This window comes from Tiliqua scincoides, chromosome 2 (genome assembly GCF_035046505.1).
Source record: "Tiliqua scincoides isolate rTilSci1 chromosome 2, rTilSci1.hap2, whole genome shotgun sequence".
NCBI classification, from domain to species: domain Eukaryota; kingdom Metazoa; phylum Chordata; class Lepidosauria; order Squamata; family Scincidae; genus Tiliqua; species Tiliqua scincoides.
The window spans coordinates 145,001,788-145,024,197 of NC_089822.1; positions in this window are offsets into that span (position 1 = coordinate 145,001,788).

Sequence of the window (22,410 nt, forward strand, 5' to 3'; positions counted from 1 at the left end):
TCCAGGCAATTAAACAAAAGAGTGGGGTCTGGTCTGGAGAAGCAGATCTGGTCTCATGTCTTGCTGTTCCCCTTTGCAGTGGCAATGACCTCAAAGTCTGATTGGAAGAGAAGAAGGCTGGGATATCACTTCCTTCCCCTCCTATCTATAATTGTGAGTGTGGACATGGATGGAACAGGGGACACCCTCTGCTTACAACATTTTGCCTGCAGCAGCAGGCACTGTATCTGGGGAGATACAGTTGCCCTCCCCATCATGGGCAACCCAAGAGAGTGCTAGAGTATTCACATCCTGGACTATTGTGTCCTGGTCAAATGTATCCTAGTCATTGGTGTCTCTGGACATTTGTGTCTGATTTTTTTTTTTTTTTTTTGCACCCTGGTTATTTGCATCCAACTATAACTCATCGGCAAACAAACTATAAATAGGCAACAAACCACATGTTATATATCCTAAGCCAGTGGTTCCCAAACTTTTTAGCACCCTCAGACATTTATCTCCCTATATTTAAACACGTTTGCAAACTTCAGGAGCAGAACTCCTTGCAGGGTAATTAGCAGCTACAGTATCTGATTTTTGAATAGCCTCAGGGCTTGAGGCAATTAGTTATCCGATCTTTCCATCACCCTTTAGAGACCCACCAAAAATCAGGTTGGGACCCACTCCCGACCCACAGTCTGGGGACCACTGTCCTAAGTCTCTCTTTCCAGCCCTAACTCTACCTCTACCTTTGTGTTTTAAAAATAAAAAGTACATCTAATATAAAGAAAGAAAGGTCTCCTGTGCAAGCACAGAGTCATTACTGACCCATGTGGTGTCGCCATTTCTGTGACACTTTCATGGCAGACTATAAATGAGGTGGTTTGCCAATGCCTTCCCTGGTCATGTTACCTTTCCCCCAGCAAACTCATTTTACTGATCTTGAAAGGATGAAAGGCTGAGTCAACCTCGAGTCAACTACCTGAGTTCCCAGCTTCCACTGGGATCGAACTCAGGTCGTGGGAAGAGTTCTCGGTTGCAGTACTGCAGCCTACCACTCTGCACCACACAAGGCTCTATACATCTAATATACATATATTGGGACAGAAATGTCCTGGACTCAAAAAGAACAGATGGGCAGCGTAATCCTTACCTGCGCTGAACAGGCCTAAGCTATATCCAGAGTAGGCTAGGTGTAGGCTGGGGTGCAACTTGAAGTAAGGGGACATATCCCCTTACTGTGAGTAACATGGAGCTACTTGGATTTGTGCAAGGCTGCCCAGGCCGGGGATAGACCCAGCCTAAGTGCTGGATCCTGTTCCCACCCCCCTTCCCAAACTGTCCCCATTCCACTGGCAGATCCTCCCCACACCCCGGGAGTCTCCATTATTATTATTATTATTATTATTATTATTATTATTATTATTATTATTATTATTATTAACAGTATTTATATACCGCTTTTCAACTAAAAGTTCACAAAGCGGTTTACAGAGAAAAATCAAATAACTAAATGGCAAATAACATTCAGCCCTCCTCCTGCCCTCCCCATACCCCCACGCCAGCCTAGGGAGGCCGGCGCAAACTTACCTTCCTCTATCGGAGCGGAGACCGAATCTGGCCTCCACGGGCCAGCCCACATTTTCCACCAGCCCAGCCGACTCACAAGGAGGCACAAACATGCCTTATGGCATGTTTCCAACACTCCCAAGTTGGTGCAAGGGTGAGCCAGGATTGCACCTGGAAAGGTTCCATACCAGTATGCATGGCTTGCGGCATAACACTAGAGGGTGGATTGCCACTGCCCCAATCCACCTCTTGCTCACTTGCAGCAAGCCCAGTGGGGATCAGAGTTTGGGGTGAATTGACTGGCAGGCCAGAGAGGAACGGTGGTCAGATGCAAAGGACAAGGCACATCTCATCAGTTTACTACCTCTTCCATGCCTAGCTACTTCAGCTAGGTGGGCCTGCTCAGCCCTGCTCCCCACAGTTGTGATTTCTAGGCTTCCAGTGTTCCCTGTTACGGGGAAAATCTCTCTCTGGGTACAGCCAGGCAAAAGTCACTACAGGCAAATGCTCTGCTCACTGTCTGCTTGCTGGTGTATTCTTGGTTGTCCCCATTGGGGGCTGGGGGGAGCCATGCTTTCTTCACCCTGGATCTAGAACAAAGGCACAACCCTGTTGAACAAGTGAAAACTCTTCATGGTCATCTGTCAGTTTTCTGCAGCGACTTCTTTTTGCATAGAAGGTGAAAGCATATGTGACCAGAGACCTTTTCTTCCCCAACTCTTTGTAATTTTAGACTTTACTAATTTGCACTTGACTTCTTATAAAACAAGCTCTGCTTTTTTTATCCATCTTGAACTTTTGGAACTAAACTCTTGCAAAGAGCTCTGGTTTGATCAGGCAGTTCAGCTATTGCAATGTTTGCCATGCTTGGTGAATATTAACTTACATGAGTTAGGAAATTTCAAGGAAGAAATAAATACTTGAGTACTTTAAAAAAAACAACTGGCTTGGACAAAAAACCCATAGATGAAAAATCAAAACGTTAACTGCGTGGCAAGAGTATCCTATCAATCAACGAGACATATTTTACTATTTTAATGCTATCAAAATATGATAGGATAGAAGGAAAATAGTAAAATAATCTTTGGGGGGAGGAATGCTCTGTAGTTTCAACAGACCATATCTTCAGAGTAACTGAACAAATATCCTCAGGTTCATAAACAGCTAGGCCCAAAATTGTTGTACATTATCTCTGAAAAACAGCAATCGGTTAGCTACATACTCATTTCAGTGAGGATAGTCTGTTTCATCCTTCCTGTAATTGGTAGTTTCAGGGATCTGTGGTAAGCAAAGCATTTTTCACCCTGCAAACATCAGAGAAATAATTGAATAGCTTGTAGACAGTTGCCTGACCAAGCATCAAACTGGGAAGGAATATATATGAATAGACAACTCCTAAATGACAGAAGGTAGGCATACATTCTGAGAGACTGCTTAACAACCATGCAAATTCCTCCCAAATGTGGAGTGCAGGCGAAGAGATTGAGCAATGTACCAGGGAATCCCTTGTTCAGCAGTCAGGTTGGTGTAGAGAGTAAAGGAGTGTCAAAGTAACCGTTTTGGATTTGGATAATAAGGGATTGCATAAGGGGTTAGCCAGGTTGAGCACAGGCGGAAGATCTGTGCACATCAGAGAGCCCAGCTGGGTAGGTAAACCCTGGCATCCTCAGTACTGGTGGCAGTGGTAGGACTCAATGCACCATCAGGGGGTCTGTCTGTCTGGAGACTCAGGGCAGGGCTTTGTTTCTTAACACATTCTCTTTGTCCATGGCTGTGTGGTGCCGGTGGTGAGTCTTGTGGCAGTTTGAATCGGTTAGTGGCATGGAAGCCTTGGGTCCCACAGGTAAGGGAAAATACTAAACACTGGATTCTCAGACCAACCCCCCCCCCCACTAGCTAGTTAGCTTGGGAGAAACTATGTCTTTTTCTCTCTCTCTCTCTCTCTTTCTTTCTGGAAAATTCTATTACTAGATGCACCTTGCTTAGTTAGCAGATTAATTTTCCCTAATTCCCTCCTTCACTGGCATAACTAGTATTGTACCAGCAGAGACTGCTTTATGGTTGTTGCAAAGCAGCCTCCACCATGTGCTGCAGGCCTGCAGGCAGGGAGGACAAAGCAGCCTCCTGCGCTCTAGTGCATGCCAGAACAGATAAGCCCATGCAGGAGGTTATAGGGAGACAGGGAGGGCGTTGCAAGGGGGCAGGGAAGGGACAGAACAAGGGAGGGGGATGGGCAGAATGAGGCAGTGACAGAGGTGGTGAAGAGGCAGATTAGGTCCAGGAGGAGATGGCACAAACCAAATTCCAAGCCCCTTCCCAGACCTGATTCGACTTCATGGAGCAACACAGACTTGTTCCAGTGATTGAGATGGTGCAGGTCCAAGTTGCCCCATAGTGGCTGCTGGGAACAAATGTTCCTTTACTCCAGGGAGACTTCTAGCAGCTGAAAATCCCCTGTGGGTAGCAGTGGAAACTGTGCCAGCACTGCTACATCTCCACATGGGAATTTAGTTAGGATTGAGCTGTTTAAGCTATAAACAAGCCATAGTCTGGGCTCCCTCTTCGTCTAGAGTAGGGGTGTCCAAACTTTTTGGCAGGAGGGCCACATAATCTCTCTGACACTGTGTCGGGGGCCAGAAAAAAAAGAATTAATTTACAATTAAAATTTGAATAAATTTAAATAAATTTACATAAATGAATATATTAGAGATGGAACTTATATGAATGAATGAAGGTCTTGCAATAGCTCAAGGCCTATAAAAGGCCTTGCACAAAGCAAAGCTACCTTTTCCTTTGCTGCCGCTGCTGCATCACAGACATGAAACATAAAGTAGGGGAGGGAGCCCTCGTCCTACAGCTCAGGTAAGAGGTCAAACAGTCGTCCTCATGCTGAGATCACTTGCATCAGGCAAGCATGGGCTCCAGCAAGTCTCTGGAGGGTCAGAGTCTCATTGGAGACTGGGGGTTCCCTGCGGGCCGGATTCTGAGTCCCTGAGGGCTATAAGTGGCCCCCGGGGCCAGAGTTTGGGCACCCCTGGTCTAGAGCACCAAGAACAAGGCCTGAGACCCAAACCAAATGTACAGAAACTCCCATGAAAACAGGCGTTTGCCCATCCTTATTTTCCCTTTAGCTATCCAGAAGGGAATGGATGGAGGCTTCTTCCTCCCCTCTCTCCCCATTCCAACTAAGTTCACAGAACATGCAAAGGTTTGGCACTTTTTGCTTCCCAGGCAGGGAAAGGGGACCTTCTGACACAATCTTATGCATTCCAGCTCAGAGGTAAGTCACATTGTGTTCATTGGGGCTTACTGCCCAGAATATGTGTATCAGCACGTATACACACAGAATTATATTTGGAACTGAGATCTCATTGACTACTTTTCTGAATAAGGTTGATAAAGGCAGCTGCTTAGGTAACCGTCCCCATGTGCCTGCTTTGGGGAATGATCCGATGCCTGCTTGCTCAGAAGTCTCAAGGAATGGCCAGTGGCTTGCTTCTGCTTAAACAGGTCAGTCCTCCATACAGTCCTGGTACAATAAAAACAACACATGAATCCCACTGTCACTGGCAAGAGCAGGAGGTTTACTGGCCTCAGCAGGGCAGAGCCTCAGGGGGAAGCTCCCACCCCTTTCGACTGGCAAGTGCTGCTGTGATACCTGCACGCAAATAAGGACTGTGTCCTAGCATGCTTCTAGCGCAGTTAATTTAAAAATGGAAAAATTGCATGTCCTCATTGAAATCAATTGTATGCAGGTTGCCATGTTGTTTCCACACACTCTGCACACTATGGGAGCTGCCATGCTTCTGACAGTTTCCTCTGTTCTTTAGATAGGAAATAGGAGGACGTGATGTCCACATAGAGGCAGTCATCTTTTCTAGCTCCAAGCTTGCTCGGAAAAATTCTAGCGTAGCTAACTTGCTGGAATCTAAAAAAAGTATGTGACTTGAACACCCTCTCAGGTCTCTTCTAGTGCTACCTTCTAGCGCTAGAAGGTAAATAAAGAACGCAGCCAAAGACTGCAGAAGGATGACTGGCTGCACTGGAGGAGGGACTAGCACAGCTTTTGCCTGCAAGAAAGCCCGGGATTGCAGTGAATGTGTAGTTGCAAATCCCACCTAGGTGGAAACTCATGGATGTGATTTGTGAATGTGCTTTACCATGGAATAACCGCATATTTGGTATGGACCTCAGTCACAGTGTGGCACCATGGCTGGAATCTTGGTGCTTTCCTGCTTCTTTCCCTTTCTTTCCCTCAGTCCTCCTTGTCTCCATCTCCGTCGCCACCACAGCAACTCTGTCCCCCGGTTCATCAGTTGTGAAAGAGATGTTCAGGCTTCTGAACAGAAAGGTTTTTGTGTTTTGTCTCACTTCTCCATCTGACCTTGAAGTGTAGAAATTTAAGGAGGAAATTTGGGAAACATCTCTTTTCATTTCTTCCTGAGGAAGGGGTATGAGAAGCATGTACCTTCTCATCCTTCTCAGCAGAAGATGTACTCTGATAAAAGTGTTGCCCTGACCTAAGCAAGTCCTGCCTTCCTCATTCCCCACATACAGAGGATGTGTTCCTTTCACTGCAAATGTGATTCAGGCTGTTCCATGGACATGATGCTATCGCCACATCTTTGTAAACAAGGTTCTCTACAGTTTCCTGGCAGGGTTCTTCTCCAAGGCCAAAGGAAGGGGCGAGGAAATCTGGGGGCTGGCTTGTGCTTAAGGGAATAGCACACAGTAAATTCACTATGCTAGAATACAACACGGCTGATATGTTCTCTCCACCTAAATGCACTTGTTTAGTTATACGTGAACTAGGTACAGAATCTGGCCCAGAAACTGCATTTCCAATGGTTTTTAGAGGGCAGCCAAGATGCTAAAACCGGTTTTAAAATTATTTGTGTGCATGTAGCACCTTCCTGAACAATGTCTATTAGATGATAAGCTTGTAGGCAGGGCCTATATTTAAAAAAAAATTGTACAGAGCCTAGAACACTTTAGGCACTTTGTAATTAATTAATCAAATCAAAAACCTTTATTGGCATTAACAATAAAACCAGAGTGTTAAACAGAAAAATATCCATGCACATTAGACTCAACTTCTTGAGACAATTCTTGTATATATACAGTAAAAGTACTTTGCCATGTTGGTTGTTAAAATCTCGTTCCCACCTGTTAGTAATTGTTCAGTTAATTGTTCGATTAATGTGTGCAATGTTGTGCTGTAATTGTACAGGGCAGGGCAGGGCACTTCAGTCACAGAATGAGCAGCTGCTGGGGGCTTGCCTCCTCCCTCCTGGAATCCATCAAGAATTGTACTGAAATCAAGTGATGAATGTATAGATCTTGCATGGCATCTGGGCTTTGTGAATATGGAGCTGCTTTCTTCATTAAAATAAATGGGGAAGCTCTGGTGGGTGGGAGTTATTTGGTGTGCCCAGTGGAACCTTCATACCTACAAGAGACTCTTAGATTGTAGAGCTGACTTTTGTATTTGAATAATTCATATCTGCATATGAAATAGTATATTTGCAGTATTATCACCTGGAAAAACATGTATCAGTAAGTGAAAAACCATAATTAGATTATGTTCAGACATTAAAACACCATTGCTAATAAGGACTTTTGAATGTTGATAAAAAAATCCTACTAAATAAAAGAGGTTTGCTGGGGAGTCATCAAAAGAGTGGATATTCCTGTTTGTACTGTCCATTGTGATTTTTGTGGCTATTTGGCATTTATCCAGTATATATTGCCCATGATTTAAACTTCATTTATTCTACATAAAGGTCCTTGAATTCTATTGGGACCTACAAGAAATAAACCAGACTTTGGAAGTCTCGGAATTTGTTTGGCAGGCAATACACGAACGCCCTCTTCTGCTTGAACTGAGCAAATAATTTTTCAAACTATTCCCAAGTCCACAGGACTTTCAGTTTTAATTTCTTTCCAAAGTATCATTTTTTTTACTGCATTGACAAAATTAAGAATGTTATAGTAGAAACATATTTTAGCAATGTTAAATAATCTGCAAATATTTTATTTAAAATGTCATCAAACTTCTAAAAAGACTTCTCTCAGTAAGAAGCTGTGTCAGCAGTGTACAGATGCCAGAAGGGAACATTTTGAACACTTGGTCCAATTGATTGACTGGGTCAAGCAACTGCTTCTGTGTACAACATATGCAGAATATGTGTAAATTATAGTGTATTAATCTGACACTAACGTATGTGTACATTTTCTTGAGATGCCTTGAAATGAGTTGTGGGGGGCTAATGAAATTTCCAGTTCTTCATAATGATTAGCTTTTCAGTGCATTTCCACCAAATGTGATGCATCGCGATGCATTCTGGGGCGAACCTGGGAGAAGGAAGGAATCTTTGAGTGACCTGGAGTGGATCTTTCAGTGCAAAGAAAAGCTTTTCAGGTTTGGAAACAGCATGGTTTGATCAGGAAAATGTAGAAACCCCTATTTTTGAGCTGGTGGGGGTTTTAAAGGCATTTAAATTTGGAACCCAATATCCAATGATTTCTGTATCCACGAGGGGGGTTCCAGAATGAATGCGGATACCAGGGTCCAACCTGTATACTGTATTGTGATTTTTGCCTTAGGTGCTCACTTTGGAACCTAAACCCCACATAAAATGTGACCATACTGTAGATGAACCACTCAAAAGGGCACACATTGGGGGAGAGGAATTTGTCACGTCCATAGCAATCACAGGCATGGCCTCCCTCCTGCAGAAAATATACATGATGGTTGCACTTCCTGCAGCAAGAATAATGGTTCATTACAGCTGTTTCAGTTATTTAACTGAGTGCTGGAAATCAATGATTTCTCAACAATGGTGCATCAGTTGGGAGGACATTGTTCAGATAGATCAACGATGGCTGGTCATTTTGGGAAAACCACAATGTCTGGATATGTCTAAAAATAATTGTTTTTATTCTCGTGCTGCTTTCATAAGCTTTGTATGTGGAGATTTTTCTTTATATAGGCATGCCCCAGTATCTGGAGGGGTTCTGTTCTGGACTTCCCACAGATACTGGAAACCATAGATACCATGGATGCTTGTCTCTGCTGGCCACCCTGCACTATTTAAACTTACCTTCTTCCCTGGGAGCCCATTAGCTTGTTTAATGACTTGCTCCAGCCAAAAAGTTTTCCATTAAGCAGAAGATCCTAGCACTCTTTTGCTTTAAGGAAAACTTTTGGCTGGAGTAAGTTCTAAGCTCATAGAGACCTAGTTTAAGGAAGAATTACTGGCCAGGGTAAGTTTAAATTGCACTGGGAATGGGGGGCACGGGGCATGCTCCCTCATTCATGGATAAATAAAACTGCAGGCATGAGATCTGTGGATATGGGAGCCCCCTGTATCCCTAAGGTATTCTGTGTCTTAACACTGGCAGGAACATACTGTGGGAGAGAAGGTTGGACACCATCATAAACATGATGGAAAGTGAATTAGAACAAATGCTTTCTTTAACTTGCCACTCCATTTTCTTAAGTCTCACCACATTATTCCAGTGAAGAGAAATATCTGAAATGTTTACAACTAGGCACTTGGGAAGGGTTATGCAATACACAAGCTCTGTTGACTGTCACTGGACATATCCCTGATCTGTTTGTTTTGGCTAAAAATGATTTTAAAATACACAAAGCACAAGATAGGCCAACACATATTTTGCTGTCTTAAAAGTTAGACCTATTTTGGGGGTACTAATTCCAAAAATGGCATCAGTTATGCCCCAACATGCCTATTTTTGGAGATACAGTATAGCCTCATTTGTGAATGGTTCAAACAGCTTCTGCATGAGGAAGCCTATGCCATAGCTTCCTCACAAGAAGACTGCTTGAACCATTCATTAGCAAGTCTATGCCATATTTCTGAAACAAGACATGATTGGGCAAAACCGATGCCATTTTTTGAATCTGCACCCCAAATTCATATAAAACCATCATAAATTTTTGAAAAAAAAGTTTTTCTGACGATCAAATTTGCAGGCCTGAGTAACTGAGGGGATTTATCCACTCTCAGAATGGTTCTTAACTGTTTTATAGTTAGAGTCACTTCATGGTTGTCTGCATCCACAAATAGTTTTGTTTGGCCAATTCATTTGTTGATAATTCAGCTGTTTTCATCTGTTGCTTGGAAATGTGATTATTTTTCCTGGCCTTCACCTCACTTAATTGAATATTAACTAAACTCTGTTACACTGCCAGTATCTGGGATGCAAACCATGTTTCTTTTCAACCATGCACCTGCCGTGACAATGATCTCCAATGAGCCGTGATCTTACTCTAAAATCTCATGCAGACCAAGTTGTAGAGTAATCCTTGACCACTAATTGTAATGGAAGATCAGAAGATCATCAGGTGGATGATGTGGTGTTGACAGCGATTCCCTGTTTTGACAGCTGTTTGACAGCTCTGGGAAGGGCAGGGCTGGCTCCACAGCTGTAATCAATCAAGGCCAATGGAGACCTGGATGGACACCTGAGCTTCATTGGACCTTGATGGGACTTTGCATGGACTCATGGACTGAAGAGATAGCTCAGCTGAGCCTAACTTGGACTTAACAAGGTAGCTCACAGCTGAGCTGAATTTGGACTTAACAAGGGGCTGCAGGATAAAAGGCAGCTTCAGAAGGAGCCAAGGGCTGGCCAAGCAGGACGCTGACCCAGCCGGAAGCCGACCAAGAGGGCTACCTGACCCAGACCTACAGGAAGAGAGGACTGCCAAGACCCTGCTGGAGGAGACACACTGCTGGAGAGGAGGAACTCTACTGCAGAAGACTGGACTGTGTTTTGGAGACGGATTGGACTTGGAGGCTTCAGACGTTACCCCCGGAGTTAAGTGGAGTTTTGGGGAGGGAAAGCCTCTGGACAAGGGGACTTGCAGGGAGTGGCTGTGTTTGTAGCAATAAATTCTTGTTATTTGCTATAGATAAGGAGTTCTGTGTTCATTCCATTGCACACTGCAGCTGTTTTTCCTGGAAAAGGAGGGTGTTAATTAGCCAAAAAGCGGGCATTAAAAGGGAGTTGGGATATTTGGACGGGACAAATTGCCGTGGTCGGCAGGAGTTGAGAATTTGGCAGAACACTAATATGCTATGAAATTAAGGACTCAATCCTATCCCCCATCAGCCCATAGCATGCAGCACCACCCATGGAGTGCACACAGCATGCTATTGGGAAGGAGGGGGACAAGTTGGCCCAGGAGATCGTTTTTTTCTTTACCTCCCTGTAGGCCAATGTAAAATACCATTAATAATTAATTTTAAAAAACCCACCCACTCACACACAAAAATGGCAGTTACTGCACACTATTGTTAAACATGGTATTTAATCAAGCTACAGCACAAGCCTAAACATGGCTACTCAGAAGTAAGTCCTGTTGTGTTAAATGGTGTTTACTCCCAGGAAAGTGTGTATAGGATTGCAGCCCTAATGAATGTACTACAGACTCACTGGAATAAATGTGTTGTTATGTTTGCTGAAGGCAAGTCAGACAGGCTTCCCCCATGAGGGCATTCATGGCAGAGAAGGCCTGTTCCCCATGCCCATCCACTTTGGCATGCCCAGGGCGCTATGTTATGAAGCCTATCTGTGAGAAAGGGACAACCTCCATGAACTTTCTCATATCTGGTGTATGCCGTGGCTACTAGCTTTCTGAAAATGACAATTGTTACTGTATTAATTGTACTCAAAATACATTTGTTTTATTTATCGTATGTTGTCTTTATCTTGTTTTAGCAGAGAAATCATAACAGAGAGATGAGGCATAAGTTATTTGGCAGCAGTTTCTGGATGGCTTGCAATTTAATTTCACCAGTAGATGGCAGACGATGAGAAGACATTGAAAATGCAGCCTACCCTTCATCCTTTTTGATTTTGACTGCAAAATCCAGCAGTCAGCTGTAAAAGGGCCAATTTTATATAGAAGACTTAATTTCACTTCTCAAAAACAGCAGAGGAAAAAAGAGCCTCCTGTGACTTTTCCAGGAATTCCATGAATTTCATCATGTAACATACTTCTTAAAAAACACAGCCACACAAGAATGGTTCCTTGTCAGAAGATAATAGACAAAGCCAGAAAAGTTCGGGTTATTTTCGGTGAGGGAACAAAACTAGGCCCCAGAGCAGGACATTCTGTTTCCATGCCGTTTTGGTTAGTGTAGCAAAACTGGCTTCCAGCTGATCCCGGAAACATCCTTTTCTACTCCTTCCCTTCAGTCCATTATTTTCTTGCTTGAAGAAACACTCCTCAGTTAATCTTTACTGGAAACACTTGGGCCATTCAAGTCCATTCTTTTATGTTTGCTTATATGTGGAGCAGTAGATTTTGTTGTAGTTGCTGTGACAGCAATATCCAGGATTAATAAATTGAGTTAATCTGGGATAAACAGATGAAGGTGACAGGAGTATGTCCTGGTGTGTACATGCACTTAGGATAGGCATTACCCTTCGAACCTTTCTTGTAAGACTTTTAAAGTGTGATGGGAGTGTGCCAATTGGGAGGGATCCAGGCCATCTTCTCTACCTAGAGCTTTAGGTCTGCAGTTCTAAACACACTTACTAGGAATTAAACTGTATTGAAGACCGTGGGAGTTACTTCTGAGTAAACATGCAATGGATTTCATTGAAACTCATTTCTGTGGCTTAAGCATGTCCCTACCTTTCCTGTTGATGCCGTATACCACTGGAATGAGCATTCTAGCAGGAGGGCACACCAATCCTAACCTCTCCTGGAACAGGCAGGCCGGCTGGCCTGCACTGCCTCAAGAGCACGGCTGGGCCAGGTGGCAGTGCAACTCAGAGTAGGGGGAATTCATTCCCTTCCCCTGTGTTACGCGGCAGCTGCCCCTATTGGTCTATCAGTTCAGCACCACCTAAGGAGGTGGTGCAGATCTGACTGGCCCAATGTAAGGCCGGGTCACTTAGGAGGGGGATCCTGCCCAAGTGCTGAATCCTAGACCCACTCCCCTCCTGGGCCAGTCTTCCCACCTGCCCTGGAAGGGGTTCCACCCTCCCCTTGCCCTCTCTGAACCCCTATGCTGGCCAAGGTAGGCTGGTTCAAATTTACTGGGCACTGGCTCTCTGGAGGCCAGATTTGGCCTCCAGAGGCTGATGCACATCTATATGCCAGCCTGCATATGGCACTTTTGCAACACTTCCAGTCTGATGCAAGGGACTAGCGCCGACCTAAGCAGCCCTTTTTGATTGAATCCTAAGTCACTTTCTGGCTGTCACAAAAGGCATCACACTGGAACACGAGGTCTGGCATGGCCACAAGCAGCAAGCAGTTGGCTGCACATGCCAGCAGCCTCTGGAGACCCACCACAGGTAAGTGAGTGCAGGGGGTAGGAGTGAGGTGGGGGTGAATGGAATGGGGTGATGGGAGGGGAGGAGGACAGATCGGGACCAGAAATGGGGGAGGGTTGGCAGCAGTGGTGAAAGCTGAATCCTAACCTCCCTCCTGCCTCAATCACCTGACTCAGGTCCACACAGACTTGTGCCAGCTATAGAGCTGGCACAGGTCCAAGTAGACTCAGTGGCCTGGCATGGGTTTACCCTGAGGAGGCCTCTGGAGGCCGCCACCACCCCATAGCATACAACAGGCACCGCTGCATTGCTATGTGGGGAGTTAATTAGGATTGTCCCCTTTTTCTTTTGTTACTAGATACCTACTGCTGGCTGAACTTGGAACTTGGAACTACTCTTGGAACTTTCAATATACATTACCATTATTCCACACATAGGAAGGCACAAGAGGAGCCCTGTTGGGAAGTTAGGATCAATTGATGTCAATAATATACTGCCATCTGGAGTGGCAGCAGGAGAAGAAGTATCTCCAATTGATAAGTACCTCTGGAATCAGGATAGGGACAGAAGACAGAAACAGTTTCTAGGAAAGACAGAGGAAATGTAACCCGAATGTGCACCATTTCACTGTTTTTGTCATGCTGAATGCATTTTCACAACTTGTTAAGAGAATGTATGACATTTTAATTTTTACATCATATACATGATATATAGCTAGTTAGTAGTCTGTTTGCAGTTACATTTATTCCCTTGAGATTTCTGTTGCTAAAGCATTCCAACAACTTATTATTTGTTTCTGAGATGCTGGGGACACACACACACACACACACACACACACACACACACAAGTCCTTGTTGTCAATAGGTTCTCCCCTCTTCCCCAGTTTTGCCATTATTGATGCCCTTTTTAGAAGGTCAATTAGCATTTCGTTATTTTGCACAAATTCCCAGCATCGTGAAAGAGGAGATAGACAAAGTGCCTCTATTATTGACACAGCAGGGTCTTTCAGCCAAGGTGAAAAGCCACTTGAATGCAGAACTTTCAAAAGGGCCTGCAGAAACAGGGAATGCAGAGCAAGAAGACTCGCATGCAATTCTGTTTATTTCCCTAGAACACTGGTGTCCAAAGTTTTTGGCCAGAGGGCCGCATCAAATATCTGGCACGGTGTCAAGGGCTGGGGAAAAAAATGAAATTTAAATAAATACATTAGAGATGGAACTTAGATGAATGAATGGGCTCAAATTTCCATAATTTCTCCAAGCACCAACACACACCAAGAAAAAAAAAAGCACACACTCAAATTGGGAGTGGGGGACTCCCATTCCCCAACTCCTCAAGCAGCTTACTTAAATAAACAGGAGTAAATACCTCAGAACCAGCACATCACAGGAAACACCTAGAACAGGTTCTTAGGGCTGGGGAGACCCCCCTGACCCCCCAGAAAGCCATCTAAAGCTTTCAGAAGGCACAAAAAGTTACTTCCAGTTTTTCAGGAAAACGAGGAAGTGATGTTTTTAGACCATTAAAAGGCGTTCTAAGGGCCGGGGAGGATGTGTGCCTTCAGAGCACCCTCCAGACATGACCGGAGCATAGCTCCAATCTGTTCGGTCAAATAGGCCAGAGGCTCTCAGGGGTCCAGAGGCTGGACACAGGCCAGATAAGAGGCTTGTGGCAGGCCACTTCTGACCTCTGGGTCAAGGTTTGGAGACTGCTGCCCTAGAACAGTCATAGAGATCAAAGGTTTTGGAGAAACCTCTTTGTAAAATATTTGCAATCAAAGTACACTGAAGACAGCACAAAAATCCCTTATCAAAGCTCGCAACTCATGCACTTTTCCCCTCTAACACTCCTACAAAATTCTGCTTACGGCCAGTTCCCAGATGCATTTAAGGATAGCACAACATCTGGGGTCTTGCTTCTCCACCCCATGCAATCAGAAGCATGGTGGGTGGACACAGGGGACAGAGCCTTTTCTTTTGTGGAATGCACTCCTAAGGGAAGCTGTCCTGACCGTCTCCGCTTGCCTTCAGCAGGCAGTAACAGCATTTTTATTCCAGTGAGTCCGTGGTATGTTCATTAGCCTAATTAAATGCCATATTTTAACACTATGCTGCTGGTGTGCTGCTATTGCCTTGTGTGTGTGTGTGTGTTTAAAATTCAGTTATTAATAATAATTTAAAATGGTTTTATTTATTGCTTCTTGACTGCTTCATTTCTTCAGGGTCACAGTTGATGTGTCCTGTTACCCGGGGACTTACCCTGTGGCAGGCAGGACCCCAGAAGGAGCGGCAGGCAGGGGATGGACATAACATGCCCCTTAGATGTAATCATGTAACGGGGCCCTCTGTGTTTGTGTTGTTTTTGGTAGCATTCCCAGAGAGGGGGCACAGTACTAGGTTTTGTAGGCACCAAAATGCACCATGTGAGTGACCCTTCCCCCTTGCCTTTGAAGCTAATCTGGGCAGTGAGGTCAACGTAGGGAAGACACCTCCGATTTGCTCTTGTAACCTGGAATGGCTCCAGAGGCAAGGGGATGGAACAGCTTACACAGCACATTGAGGCACCTGCAAAACTTAGCACTGTGCCCCCCCCGGGAGTGCTACTGTGTATGCTTTAAACTGACCTAAGGGCAGTTGTGTTGCTAGAGGGGTGCAGGGGGTTCGGGCAGCACCGGATGATGCGCAAGGGGGGTGAGGCACGCTGGGAGGGTGACGCGCTAAAATCACAGTGGTAAGGAGTAACCCCATCATATTATATACCGTTGGATGTGGAATTTTCAGCGGAATGCAATGCAAAACACAGGAGTGAAATATCTCCTTTCTATCAAAAGTTATGGCCAAAAAAACCTGAAAACAAAAAATGCATGGAGCCCGATGGAAAGTGAAACTGAGCCGTATCGTGCGTTTACTCATGAGTAGGTGAGTGGCCATAGTCCATCTGAAAGGGCAGGCTGAGAGGAATCCAATGACACCAGAATGGTCCTGATCCAATGAACGTAGCCCCCAAAAAACACCCAAGAAGGAGGTCCCTCCCTCCAAGCTTACGAATGTATTGAGCCCTATGGAAAGCTAAACTAAGCAACATGGTCACATTTGCTAGCGAGTAAGCAAATGTGCCTTGGCTCCTGGGCAGGTCATGCAAAGGGAAATGTGAAGCCATCAGAATGGTCCTGATCTGATGAAAACGGAGCTCCACAAATGCTCCAGAAGGCAGCCAGGGTGAGGTTGGTAATTCATTCATAAAAAGAATGAAAGAGAAGCTTGACAGGGTAAGGTGAATTTTTTTTCTGTTTTAGGCTGCAATCCTATCCACACTTTCCTGGGAGTAAGCCCCACTGACTATAATGGGACTTACTTCTGAGTAGACAGGCATAGGATTGGGCTCTCAGACTTGTAAAGCCAGGTGGGTCCTGATACTGATATGCTTGAAATATAAGAACTTAAATTGAACTGTGTAGGGGTGAAAATCTTACTGATTCTTTTTTTTGGGGGGGGGGGGTGTAATTTCTTTTTTGGGGGGGTGTAATTGCAGGCAGGCTACAGAGAAAATTCACTTGGTGGAACAGGGCTGGCTTTCCCTTATTTATTTATTTATTTATTTATTTATTTATTTATTTATTTCACTTTAATTATTTATAATTATTTTAATTTGCTTTATGATGGGTCCTGGACAGATTGTCATTCTAAAAAGTGGGTCCCAGTGCTAAAAGTTTGGGAACTGCTCTAATAAAGTGTTAGTAAGTTGACACCCTCGGGGGACGTGACACTACTAGTGACCAAAATCACTAAAATCACCATTTTAAAAAATAATACCATCATGTTATATAGCAATCAACGTGTGATTTCATGCAGGTTGCGATGAAACAAACTGCCTTGAAATATTTTTATTCTATCAAAAGGTACAGCCAAAAAACCAGTGGGGGCAGGGTGATGGTAGATCACCAAGCCCACCACCTGGAGTGTTGCTCCACCCACTGCATGGGGGTGACGCGCTGGCCTCCCACCCCGGGTGTTGCGAACCCTAGTGACGCCACTGCCTGAGGGAACCACTTAAAGAATGGAACCATGGAAAAGGTGCGGAGGGTCTTAACACTTTGTCCCTACTGCAGTTGTGTTCCTGATTGTTCCCTCGTGTGGTACTTTATATGAAAAAAGCTTCCAGTGAACACCAAGGGAAGCTGTGTGTGTGTGTGTGTGTGTGTGTGTGTGTGTGTTTAAAATAGTACACTAAGCAAGGTGTAATTGAGAGCAAATCAATGGGAAGAGCGAAAACCTAATGTCTTCCACCCCCTTGCTTGGGTTCCACTCTGTTTTGTGAACTTCCCTGGGCTGCTAGATTAAAAAAAAAAAAAAAAAAAAAGCAACTACAGCAAACCATGTTATGCTTTTACAGCACAATTCTAAGCATGTCTACTCAGAAGTTAGTCTCATTTCTTTCAGTGGGGCTTATTTCCAGGAAAGTATGTATAGGATTGCAGCCTTAGTGTAATGCAGGGTGTTCCAAACTGGGGCGTCACGAAGCCCCAGCCTGTGGGCCCTGGCCTCTGTCCCCTTAAGGGGCGGGGGCAGCCTAGAGGCAGGGAGGAGGCAGTGGTGCGATCCCCAGGATCGCACCGCTCAGGGAGCTGCAGGGGCTTGGGTGCACTTACCCAAGCCTCCTGCAGCCTCCCCAGGGTGTGGGGAGCCCAGTGCGACCTTTGGCAGGGCTCCCCGCAGCAGTGAAAGTGAAAGCGGAGTGATCGCATCGATCCACTCTGCTTTTACTTTCACTGCTGTGGGGAGTCCTGCCAAAGGTCGCACCGGGCTCCCCACATCCCGGGGAGGCTGCAGGAGGCTTGGGTAAGTGCATCCAAGCTCCTGCAGCCCCTTGAGCGAGGTGATCCAGGGGATTGCACCGCTGCCTTCTGCTTGCCCCTGCTGCCTCCCCCCCCCCCCACCTCTGCAAGCACTTGTGGCTCAAACTCTCCAGGAGAGTTTGAAAACCACTGGTGTAATGTATAATCTGTCATAAGAACATAAGAACAGCCCCACTGGATCAGGCCATAGGCCCATCTAGTCCAGCTTCCTGTATCTCACAGCGGCCCACCAAATGCCCCAGGGAGCACACCAGATAACACTGTCCCTGTTTATGTTTATGTCACTGACAGATAAACTGTTCCTGTTTATGTTTATAATTGTTCTAATTGGTATTAGATTGGTAAAGATTGGTATACTTTTGCCACATTGAATACTGATCTAGCATCCACATCATCATCATCATCATCATCATCATCATCATCATCATCACTTAATCCTACGTCTGAAAAGAATGAGGGCCTGCAGTGTGAATATAGGGGCTGATTTCCTCCATGCATTGAGTGCAAATGTTGGCTGGTGGAAGAATGACCAGTTGGGTTAGCCTGTCGTCAGGGCAAATGGGGCCAAACACTTCCTGCTCTTCATACAGGTGTACAACATGCAACTCCACAAGTTGAACTCCAGTCATTGTCAATAGTGTCAGAAACCTCTGGTGACTCTCTGATGTATCTCCAATACAAGCAAACAGCAGAGCTGTTAAGATCAAAGTCTGAATGGGAATGGGGGGGGAAGGGGGGGAGTCAAGCAAAATGGTAACACTTTGTCATTCTGCACAAATGTTCTCACTATGCTGAGGTTCACTATGCTATTTTCCCATTGCTGCACAGCATAGATTTCATGATTGCTGTGTGTCTGGGCTTGTTCTACAAATAAAACAGTGAGAAGTCAGTCAATCAACCCTTTACTGCTTTTGACCAAAGCTACGTTGCTTTGCAAAGGAAAAAACAGAACAAAAACACATAAATATGAACACCATAGTATTATTATTTCGTCTAATGTTCTCCTGAGGAACAGAATTCAAGAATTCAGACAGTCCTTGGGATTTGGTTCATTCTCTTTGAAAAAACAGGACCCTGAATCCAGCGACAGTTATTCATGTCAGTGTTTAGATTAATTACACCTGAATTGGGACCAGATATTATATTTGCCTCTTTCCAGTATTTTGGGACCTTGCCAGTTTCTCATGACCTCTCAGACTGGTGAGAGGAAGCAGCTGGTTGGCATATTTGTACTTTTGAAAACCATTTCTCCTCCTCCACCCATTCCAGAAATGAGTGTAAGGAATCAGCATAGTATTGCAGCCTTCTACCCATGCCAAACTACAAAGGAGGGGCTACATCTCCAGCTGATGTCAGTTGGCAAAGATGCATTGTTTTAAGCTGATGATATATGAATAAGAGGACACCAGAAGAATCCAATACCCAAGTGATGAAACCCTTTAAAATGCATATGTCGACTCTGCAATATTAGTTTTTAGGTTTAGATACCATGCAGTGAACTGGATTGGAACTGCAGGAGGAGGTAGGGTGTTGTAACATTCTGTTCCCACCATGGTTCTGAGCTGGATCATTTGTTGTCTGTTACTATTTAAATGAGAAAACATTTCCTATTGGCACGAATGGAAATTTTTTGCCCTACTGTAAATAATAGGCAGAGGGATATCCAAGCCAGATTGGAACTATGGTGGGAGAAACATGTGACAGCGCTGTTTCCTCTGATCCAGTTTGCATGCTAATCTACATGCTATCACCTCCAAAAAAATAAAACAATATTACAGGTCAACACACATATTGGAAGTGACGTGTTTTTACGTGAAGTTGGGATTGGGAAAACTGGGAGGAAGTGGAGGATTTTAGAGATTGCAGCACTAGACAAAAAGAACAGCACACTGGCTGCCTTTTTAAAAGAGGGAAGGTTTATTACATTGGAGGAAAAAGGAGGGCAGGAGAGGATTATGCAAATCACAGGTTTATGAAACATCCAAATTTTACTGCTCAATGCTGCTCTTCTGTTGCTTTCATCGTGGAAAACTGGCCTGCTCACCACTGCATCCTGCTCAGCTTGACAGAATCAAGTCTCTGCCTCTGCGTTCTGCGCTGACAGAACCCACCCAACCCTTCATGAGTGCATAAGGGGGCTCACACGTGAGAAGTGTCTGGGCCCAAAGAAATGTGACAGGGCTCTGCGTCCAAAGAAGGCAGTCGTTCGTCACCTGCCAATTGCACCCTGACAGAAACGTCTTCTGCTGTGTTCTTACTTATGTAATTCTGTAAGAAAGAAGCATTTGATGTATGGAAGATGACATGTCATGAGGAAGACGCGCTACATCCCATTTCATGCCAGTAGCAAGATGAAAGGTTTATTGTGCATTGGTTCTGCTGAACTGAAAATTGGCTCTAGCAATCTTCTCGGCCCATGATGTGAGGCTTCACAGGGAGCCAAGTCCACAGTTCAATGCTGAACTCCACAGTGCGTGAGGAAAACTGTCCCAGGGACTGTGAGGAACACACTGTTCATTGTTTGTCTGCCAGATTCCTTTAAATTGTCTGGACGACAACATCTGAGTGCTCTCTAGTGGAGTTTCTTCTTATTTACCCTTTTGTCCTCTCATCCTGTCCCAGAGCAACAGTATGCGGAGGTGGCTGTCTACTCTCTACTCTCCCCACCCTTTGGGCTGAGGCAATAGGCTTTGTTCAAAAACTGTTTTCCATTTTCTGTTGTACAAAAAACTTCCACTCATAGAACCTCTGTGATTGCAAATCTTGCGCAGCTTCTGATTTCTTTTCCGGCAGTTTCCACCCACTTGAGCAGCACATGTTTCTTGGCGCCATCCCACTGTGGTTAAGTCAAGTTAAATGTCTCAAAGATCTATCCTCTCCTTCTTGCTGGTGCAGGTGTGCCAAAAAAAGGCATGCTGTATCCAGTGGGGTGTTGATGCATGAATCAGCAGGCTTTAGAGGGGAAAGAGATTTAACCCCCTCTTACCCCCTTACCCTTCCATAAGCCTCCTGCTCTGCAAAGGGTCTCCTTGGACCTGTGCCAGCTCTTCAACTGGCACAAGGGGAAAAAGGGGGACAGGGAAGCTGCTGAAAGAGGGGTTAGAATCTGGCACACACCATCACTGTCACAAATGTGCCATAAGGTGACACAATGGTGAGCCCTAACACCTGCGCTTTGCCAGCAGAGCACCAGACCTCCATCGCTCAGTGGTGCCAAGCAATGGAGAGGTAGATGGGGGCATGGGGAGAGGTGGGGAGGAGGAGAGCGGTCTGGTCCGCCCTCCACCACTGCATGCAGCTACTGCACTGTTAGTGCTACTGCATTGTGCTAGCTGGTGGGAGATTGGTTTGAGCTGTTAAACCCAATTATTTGACTACTAGATAGTTCTGAATTGGGGCTAATGTGTGTGCTCAAACCAAAAAAGCCCAGGTTTTTTTTTTTTTAGTTATATGGTGAAAATGTGAATTTTGTGATACTTTTGTTTTTTTCCATTTATGACATTTTCCAAATGCAAAGAATTGAATTTTCTACAGATTATGATCTTTTCATTCATCTTTTATTTCACAAAGAAAAAGAAACTACAACTGAACTCTGCCCTTCCATGATTTTCAAGAGCTCCTTTTACATTTTCTTTCTGGCACGTGGTGCCCCATTGTAGAGCAGAAAATGCTGTTTTTAGTCCAGTCAGTTAATGGAGCTGCCAGTTCACTAAGTGATTTACAGCCCAATCCTAAATTTCCCGGTGCCCAGTGGAATAGTGGTGCCAAAGTGGCTACTGTTGTATCCAATGAATTATGGGAAGCAGCTGGAGGTCTCCTCAGGGGAAGGGACTTTCATGCCCTTCCCCCGGGGAAAGCCCCAATGGGGCTTCCCAAGTCTGCACCAGCTATTTTGCCAGTGCAGACTTGAGAGAATGTGTCAGGCTAGAGCTGATGATCCAGTGGAGCAGAGCTCTGCTGATCCCATCCCCTCCTGCCCCTGTTCTTCCCCCCTGCCCTCCCCACTCTCACTCTGCCCTCCCTCTGTTCCCCAGAGGCCGCACTGCTGCCCAGCAGTTGAACTTATCCCCAGCAGCAGCGCATCCTCTTCCAGCCAGTGCTGGGCCCGCCGGCACATGTTTACGGCATATTTACAGCGCCCAGCACCAATGCTGACCAGGTTCAGGATTGGGCCTTTAGTTTCTTTCTAGTCAAATCAGTTAATGGAGCTGCTAGCTACAAAGCAACCATTATAGGAACAGAATCCTAGAAAACTTTGAACTTCTTTCTTCATTTGAGATAGTCTAGGATAGTTTTGATCTTAGCTTGAAAGGCAGTGTTTCTCAACCAGTGGTACCCGTACCACTGGTGGTTCTTGAGGTGGTGTCTGGTGGTACTTGTGGGATCCCTACCTAGCAGCGAGACTAGCAACGCAATGTGACAAACTGCGGTAGGAGGCTCAGTTTGGTGGGAAGAGCTCCAGCATGTGCTTTTTGAGTACTTGAAAATGCCCTCCTGTCCACCCTGAGCCTCTTACTGATGTTTGTCACATTGTGTCTGGCCTCCAAATATGGAAGCAACTGGTGATGACATCATCGCCAGTTACTTCTGGTGGTACTTTCAATAGGTGAACCATGCAAAGTGGTACAGTGGGGGACAAATGTTGAGAAAATCTGTTCTAGGGGACTTATCTTTCCTGATCCCTCTT